Here is an 8,589-nt window from a genome sequence, read left to right as displayed (position 1 = left end):
TATTAGTCTTCCATTAGTAGTTGGAAAGGTTTTTGAAAGTATGGTAATAGATGCTATGCAAAGTCATTTAACAAAGATTAACATTTTTTGAATAGTCAGCATGGTTTCACTAGGGAAAAATCTTGCCTTACTAATCTTCTTTTGACATTCTTTGAAGAGGTTATTGCTTATGTAGATGAGGGTAAGGACGTAGATTTGTTGTATCTGGATTTTCGGAAAGCATTTTGACAAGGTGTCACATAAAACATTTTTTAAAAAAAAAAGGATATCTCTGTAGGCATGATGGATAGGTTGGCTCATTGAAAAGAAAAACTGGCTAGATGTAAGAAAGCAGAGGGTTTTTTTTATAGAAATTTCAATCAAACTAGATTAATGTCACAAATAGTGTACCTCGGGATTCAGTGTTAGGACCTTTACTTTTCTTATTTAAATTAATGAAAAAAATGAAAGAATGGTCAATGTTATTTAAATTTGCCTAATACATTAATGTTTGGGTGTTGCTGGCTGTAAGGAAGATGCTGCTACTTCAGAAATGGATTTGGACTATTTGGTGAGCTGGGTGAATAAGTGGCAGATGACTTTTAACTAATAATAAATATAAGGTAATATATTTGGGATATCACAATTTGAATTATGTGTATAATTTTGATGGGAATAACCTTAACATTGTTATTATGGAAGAAAAAAATCACGGTGATCTGGTTCATCTGTCTCTTAAACAGTTCAAGCAATGTGCTACTGCTAGTGGCAAGGCAAATATAATTTTAAGTTCTATCTGAACACAAGTCTAAAGAGGTTATAATGTCATTGTATGTCATTGGTTAGGCTACATTTTTTGCACTGTGTTGGGTTCCTTACCTTAGAAAAGACACTGAATTGCTGGAAAGGGTTCAGAGAAGAGCTACTAGGATGATATCTGAAATAGCTGTCATACAAGGATAGGTTAAAATCTATGAACTTGTTTTCACTTGAAAAAAACAGGAATTATAAAAGATCTAACTGAGGTGTTTAAGATTAAGGGAATTGATAGTGTTGAAGCATTATCTTTTTTCATATTTAATGGTGAGAAAGGTAAGACTAGGAAATACAAATAAAATTTGGCAGAGTAGGTGCCATTTTCAGCTAAGACAGATTAATATTTCTAGTAGGGTGGTTGCCCTCAGATGTGGTACATGCAGTTAATCTTGGGGAAAGCTTGATAAATATTTAAATAATAAGGGCTGGCTTTTAGTTTAATTTAGTGGATAGGAAAAAAGGTTGTACTTTAATGTTATGCTACACAAACTACCTTTGTGGAATTGTCTGTTGAACTAACACACAATGGCGATGGTAGTGAAGAAACAAACTGAAAACAATTATGTAAAACAGCCAGGTTCTAAAATGTTGATTGTTAAAGTAAACTTTTGTTTCCTGAGAATACCAGGAACCAGATAAATGCCAATTCCTTAAAAATTACCATAATCCAGAAGAAGAAATCTGTGAAAATACAAGGGTCTTTAGGATGAAGAAGAAAAGAATATCCAGCTGTAGCCTAAGCAAAATACTATTTAATTTCATTTTTTGAATTGCTTTACTTGATATTATTATCATCATTATGATAAAAAGGCAGATTTTCCACAACTGAGTAACCATGACTGTAAAACCCACCAGGGACACCAATAGATAATGTGAGGATGAATATGTAGATAAAAAAAAGGGCCAAAAATACAGACACAGGAAATCCCTGCACTCTAGAGGCAGACTACATGAGTAAGGTCTCAAGAGAAGTTTTAAAAACTCCAATATTGATAGAAACATACACAATTGTAGGAAACAAACAACTTCTGAATTCATAGTGAATGAAGTTAACAGAACAACTGTTGATAAGAAAATCTGAATTATGGCAAGAAAGCAAAGCTTATATACATCCTCCTAATGTGAACACAACAACTCATTTGAAAGGTGAAAGCTTAAAGGACTTTAGGTAAATTGATTCATGCTCTGCATGGAGTCAAGGACATTCAGAACTATAGTCACATTATTGCTATCATCATGACAGCAACTCAACAAGGCAATGCTTTTCATATTTCAGAGGTAAGTCTGCTGTTTTGAAATCCACAATTAAAACCTTTTCTGATATTTCCCATAGAATACTCAAGGTCAAGTATATTTCTAAAATCCTACTTTCTAAAAACAGAAGAGAACATTTAAAATCTAAACCATCTAATATTCTCCAACAACAACCCTGCCATAATCATCATTCAATTAAGGGCTCAATCCCCATTTTCACATATTGCTTACCTTCAACAAACAAAAAAACAACCAGTTGTTTCTCTTTAGGCCCCTTCTGATTTTCAAAATTTCTGTTTTAACCAAACACCTATATTTTTTCACATTATTAACTAATTTCATAACTATCAGAAAAATAAAACTTTTAACCAAGAAGTTAGTCCGTCTTTTCAAATTTAGAAAATGACAAACTTCTTTAACAGATATTCCCCCAAGGGTTTTGAAGAAGATAAGGACTAGATATGCAAGATACTTGTAAAAAAATTTTGTATCTGTCCATGTGATTATAAGCCTATTAGTCTTATATCAGTGGTGGGAAACGTTTCTAAAAGTCTGATAAAAATGCTTTGCAAATCATTTAACAAAGTTTAAAATTTTGTTGGATAGTCACTATGGTTTCATTATCAAAAAATCTTGACTTACTAATTTTTGACATACTTTGAAAAGGTTACTTTTTATGTGGGTTTGATATATCTGGAATTTCAGAAAGCGTTTGGCAAGATGCTACATAAGAGGCTTGTTGGATGAAAAAATGGTTATAGGGAATTAAATAGGTTAATATAAATGAAGTTCAGTGAAACATGATTAATAACACAAGTAAGGTACATACATGTTATATGTTACCTTATGTCCTCTCAGCCCATTACCTTCAGAATACAGCACAAAGAAATCAGAGGCTTTTATCACATTAATCCTTTGGATAATCTTATAAACTTTAATTTGATCAAGAGAAAATAACTTAAGTCTTAATCCATCCCTCTAAGTATCACTGTAGTAGGCTGCCTCTGAACCCTTTCTAAAAAGTCAATATCTTTATACACTGTATTCCAAGTGAAACCCACAGTGATTTGTATAGAGATATTAACTCATTTGACTTGTAAGCAGTATGTATAAATAAAAATTCTATTAGCTTTAAACTTAGGAACAGAGAACTGTTCTGACAGTTTCAAATGACTTATTCACTGATATGTCATGCTACTGAGTTGGTTCTCACATTTGGAATGTGTGATTCAAATTATAACTCAAATGCATTGCCTTCCACTTGCTACAATTAAAGGTCATTTACAAAGTATTTGTCCCATTTATGAATTGATCTAAGTCATCCTGTATTATCAAAACATCCTTAATACCACTACAAATATCAGAGTTTAATGTAATCACCAACCTTTACTAGTTTACTTCTTAAACCCCTATCAATATTGTCTGCTAATGTAAATAAGGAAAGAAATAGGTCCATGCACTGACCCCCAAGGTAGTACAGTTTGACTGGACTCTATTAACAACTTTTTTCTCTATATACAATTACCTTACAGTAGTTCCCATTATACCATACCTTCATAATCTTTCCTGTCATTAGTGTCAACCAGAACCCTCACCTATTTTGTTCCTTAATAAATGACTAATAACAATAATAACTAGTGCTCCTAACATTATAAAATACTGCATTATAAATAGCACCTAAACTTCCTCTTAGCCCTACTAGTACTACGTTTAGATCTATCTTTAATAAAACTGACATACTTAAGTTATCTTTAGAATTATAATTATAAAATACTGCATTATAAATAGCACGTAAACTTACTCTTAGTCCTACTAGTACTAAGTTTAGGCCTACCTTTAATAAAACTGACATACTTAGTAAAGTTATCTTTAAAATCATAATTCAATTTCTGCTCTGAATCTCATTTTCAGGGAAGTTTCCAAACTTCTCGTTGCCCTAGTATTAATATTAGTAATAGTATCGCCAATCTTATGTTTACATATTATGAATTTGTTTATTCCTGATTTCCCAAGCTCTCTCATCATTATGCAAATTGCTAGTTTAAATACTGTTTAAAGTTAATATTATATACAAAGCTTCCCTAAACATCCTATTAGTATTACCTAACCTGCATAACTGATACCCAATACTAGTAGTAAATAAAGTAAGCTTACTAAAATATTCTTACCAAAGTTACAATTAATAAGAATCGTATGGACTGCGAATAAAGACAGTGCTCCCTGGTGGAAAAATAATACAGAATATCTAAAATATTTAAAATTTTAAAAAATATATAGTTCGCAATATTTTGTTAATTATTATTAAGCTAGAATTGCACGTTTTTTCTATGTCTACCGACGCAATTCTTTTACGCAAATATGCGTTTTTCTTTAGTAATTATTTTGTACTTTGTATATCCTTTCTATTTTCTTTTGTTTGTATAATCCGGTAGCTCAGCATTTAGCTTGTAGGTTTATTATAACCCCAAAATTTAGAGGTTCGATATACACGCTGGACACAATGCAGATAACTATTTGAGTAGGGTGATACGCAGGCATATCATATGTTTTCTACCTGCGTTAGTGATCTGGGAATGAAAAATAAAACTTGTGTAATTAGTTTCTTTACAGTTGTAGCGTAAACACGTGGTTCAGAAGACCTTTGAGTTGTCTTGTTCGAATTGCTTATTTTTTCTTTGTTCTGTATAATAGATCATTTCTGTTCTACCCGAGAGGATATTGAAGTATTATATAATCTGCATTGAAAGGATTACTGACTGTAATAAAATTTGCTAGCCAAACTGACATTGTTTCTATGTCGCAGCTAACTAACACTGTCGGAGAACAATTTACGGTTATAAGGTAATGCTGTTGAATGAACAAAGAAACCGAGTTTGCCTCATGAATTTAAGTAACTTTTCTTGGCTCAAATATACTATGAATTCTTTAAGTAAAGACTACACCTCAAGGTCGTCGTGTTTTAGTTCTGTTGAAATCAGTCTTAACCGAATAGAAGGTTTGAGACTAAACATCACCTAGTAGAATATCAACTGTTTTCCTGACTGTGCAAGTATGTTGGCTGCATTTCTTTTTCGTCTGATTATATTAAAGATCGTGCTTCTTTCATTCAAGGCTTATCTTGTCTCATTATTCCACTTACAAGGAACTCAGCCAAGTTTTCAAATACAGACTACTCAACGAATTTTCTGGTCGAATATACTGTTATTAGTTGATCTATGTATCTGATACCTGAAGGGAAATCAGTTCACCTGAAAATACCATAGTAACTTGTGCTAAGAAAAAAATACATAAAGCAATAAACAAACAAATAAATACACTTCTTGGTTTAAGGTTAATATTAGGAAATAATTTGAAGTAAGGTAAAGTGTAAAGTGTTTGAACATGTTTATATATTGTTGAATGTATTGCAGAGTTAGAGAGATATTTTATCTTAAATTGTTTACCCTCTAAGAATTCATTCAAATATAGGCTGCAAAAAAAGGCTACATCCATGTTAAATTATGCTGGCTATAGTACGTACTGAAACTTTAATTCTGTGAACAGAAACTTTATCAAACTTTGAACTTTTTGCATTAGCATCTTCTTGTCAAACACTGTAACTACAAAGGACTTAAGTAACTCAAATGTAAAGAGAGTGTAGGACAAGAGTGACAGAAATACAAAGGTTGATTATATTATATTAAAACAGTTTTAGAGCACTACCACATTGTTATAGTGCATGTCACCACGTCCAATCATACTCTATCTGACAACCGTGCATGTTGACAGTTGCCATCAACATAGTTTTCTTTTCAAAAAGCTCTGTTGCATGACTGTTACGTCCAAAGCAAATCAGTCTTTTTTTTTAGGCTTTGCATAACCCATCTAGTATAAGAGAATTATGGTTTTCAGTGCCTGTTTCAACAGTCTGATTGCACAGAAATCCGTAGCGGCTGTGCCCAGTAACTTAACTAGTATGTTTTCATATGGAATATTATGAATACTCATTTAATTCTATGGCTACTTAAGGTATGTGATGGATGAATGGATATGCTGTGGAAGCAGTGCTTGTGTATATAAGACTTGTGTCATTTTTCCTGACAGTGGATAACTTTTGACATTGATCTTTATATTTCCGAATTCTCATCTGTTAAAATTAGCCAGACTTTGCTTACCATGGGTGGGGTATAACTTAATGCACATTTCTATCTACCACAAAGAACTGGTCGTTTGGGAAAGTTATGTAACAACCCTTTCCAATGCAAAATATTCATAAGCTCAGGTGATCAAAACGTGTTCAAATTGGGGATTTAGAATTTCCAAAATGGGAATATCTTTTGTAATAGCTGACATTGGGAAATAAGCGAATATTACTTGCTGATTTGCGTATTCAAAATCGTTTTAATATAATATACACAATCCTCTGTATCTAACACCTATGCTCAAGAGGTTAAAACAAATAAATAGCAGGTTTAATGAGCCAGGACATTACAATTGCTCAACCATTTCTGTGTTGTGTGGCTATGACATATGAAAAAAAGAGCATGTTGTTTGTTTGATTTCATTGTCTTATGTCTAAGTGCTATGCATACAAAAATCAATCTCTCTCATGTTGTTTTTTACGTCTATCTATCCCTGAAGTGTCTATTCCCTGCCCTATACTTGAAGATTAATATAAAAAAATTACACCATTTTGATGTGCACCACATATAAATATATATAATATCCTATAGTCGCTTAAGGATCCAATGATGGAAATGTATAAATATCCTATTGTCACTTCAGCAACCTATGTTTGAAATATATAAAGTATCCTACAGATACTTGAGTAACCTATGACTGAAATATATTACATGCCCAACAGTCAATTGAGAAACCGATGTTTCAAATGTATATGCTATACTACCTTAACTTGAACTGCCTAGGATTGAAAAATAAATGACAATTTTTCAGGATACAGTTGGTTAGATTTTGTCAGTTTTCAGGCATCTAACTTTACTTTTTACAAACTTTCATCTTCTTTTAACCGTGATGCTCATGTTACTGTAACTTAAACACATTAAAAAGCATTGGAATGATGTTGTACCTTATACAGTAAAAGCATGAAGGTAGCTAGTTTCCTATAGTTTTAGTTCAAAAAGTACTGAATATTAGTACCTCTGACGACTATTTCCTTCTCATTAACCATATACTTTTAGATCTTAATGCAAAAGGTTAACTGCACTTTTTAAAAATGATGTTCCTGTTCTTGAACTGTTCTATTTCCTCTATTGTCCATCATGCTCATTATAATAACAATGGTTATGTACTATTGTCTAACAACACAATTTCCCACGTATCAAGCTTCAGCAAACTACGATGAAGTCAATCATAGACCATACACTTTGACAAACATCCCATAGGCCTTCCACTGCATGTGTGCATTAACTTCCAAAACTGCGTTTAAGTAATCTAACTACACAAAAGTCAATGGATGGAAAGTCAGGTGACTTTAGTGTATATCAGAGAATGGGGCAATATAAACTCTGGATTTATTCCCTATGGTGTGGGCATAGCAGAATGGGATATCCGTATTCAACTGCATTCGAATGCAGTTTGGGGAGTATTCGTACCTGTATTCGAATAATTTGGTAGGGAAAATTAATGTATTCGTATTCAAACACAATGGCATAGTATTCTTATTCGCTGAGTGATTTAGTGAATACTAAAATATTGTAAGAGTAAATGTCAACTTTTGTAATCATCCAATTTCTAGACTGTCATTATTACATCCGTAGCACGTTAAATCAGGTTAATACTCTCCAACCACCTTAAAAGTTATTGTATTACATGAATATTTCATACTGATAGATCTGGTCACATCAAGGTAAAGTGTATATATTGTGAAGAGACTATTTCTACTTCAGGAAAACCACTTCTATCCTGCTGACACATCTGAAGGTAAGTCTGTTTATTATATTTATTAATATGAACTAAATTCCATCTAAATTATACAATAAAATATAGGTAAAATAAATTTCTCATGCGTGTTAAACTATATTTTTAATTATTTTCATTTATTTAGTATTATATGTTTTTATTATTTCTATTATAAACTATATTATATATTATACAACTGAGATATATATTTATTATAATACGTTTTTATTATTTTTATTATTATGAATTATATCCTATAGTTAAGCTAAATTTCTCATGTTTTGAACTATATTCACCATGACAAGACATTTGAGAGACTAATGCTTGTAAAGAATCTCTATAAATCTCCTTTAAAAATTTATTTTTTTTAATTCTAAAACTTTGTTAATTTAACGAGTTTTGAAAAACAAAAGTATTTAAATGTTATTGTTACGACAGCGGAAGTCACGTGACTCTAGTAACACGTCATGAGATTCTAGAAGGATCTTTTCTGCTCGTGGCAACTCTAGTCTTCTTTACGCGCCCTCTATTTTTGTATATAAGTGCGCCAGATAAAGCGAAATTAATTAATCGGAAATGAATAGCGGACAGAGAGATTGAAGATATAGACAGACATATGAGTCAAGCGCGGTAGTAAGTAAA

General features: G+C 31.9%; 1 protein-coding gene across 6 annotated transcripts in view; it reads right to left on the bottom strand.

The window, feature by feature from the left end:
* LOC106465668 (kinesin-like protein KIF3A) overlaps nt 1–4,268 on the bottom strand; it is a 101,961-nt gene extending 97,693 nt beyond the window's left edge. The window contains exon 1 of one of the 6 annotated variants that reach the window (XM_013925906.2): nt 4,218–4,268. The gene's annotated coding sequence lies outside the window, so the exon portion shown is untranslated. Of the gene's footprint in view, nt 1–3,601; nt 3,825–3,883; nt 4,169–4,217 lie in introns of those variants that run through there. The other 5 variants (XM_022393952.1, XM_022393935.1, XM_022393941.1 and 2 more) reach the window with 5 other exon arrangements.
* Nucleotides 4,269–8,589: the final 4,321 nt, after the last annotated feature.

Source organism: Limulus polyphemus, unplaced genomic scaffold (assembly GCF_000517525.1).
Source record: "Limulus polyphemus unplaced genomic scaffold, Limulus_polyphemus-2.1.2 Scaffold69, whole genome shotgun sequence".
Lineage (NCBI taxonomy): Eukaryota > Metazoa > Arthropoda > Merostomata > Xiphosura > Limulidae > Limulus > Limulus polyphemus.
Note: the sequence above shows the minus strand (reverse complement) of the source record. Positions and strands in the feature narration are given on the sequence as shown.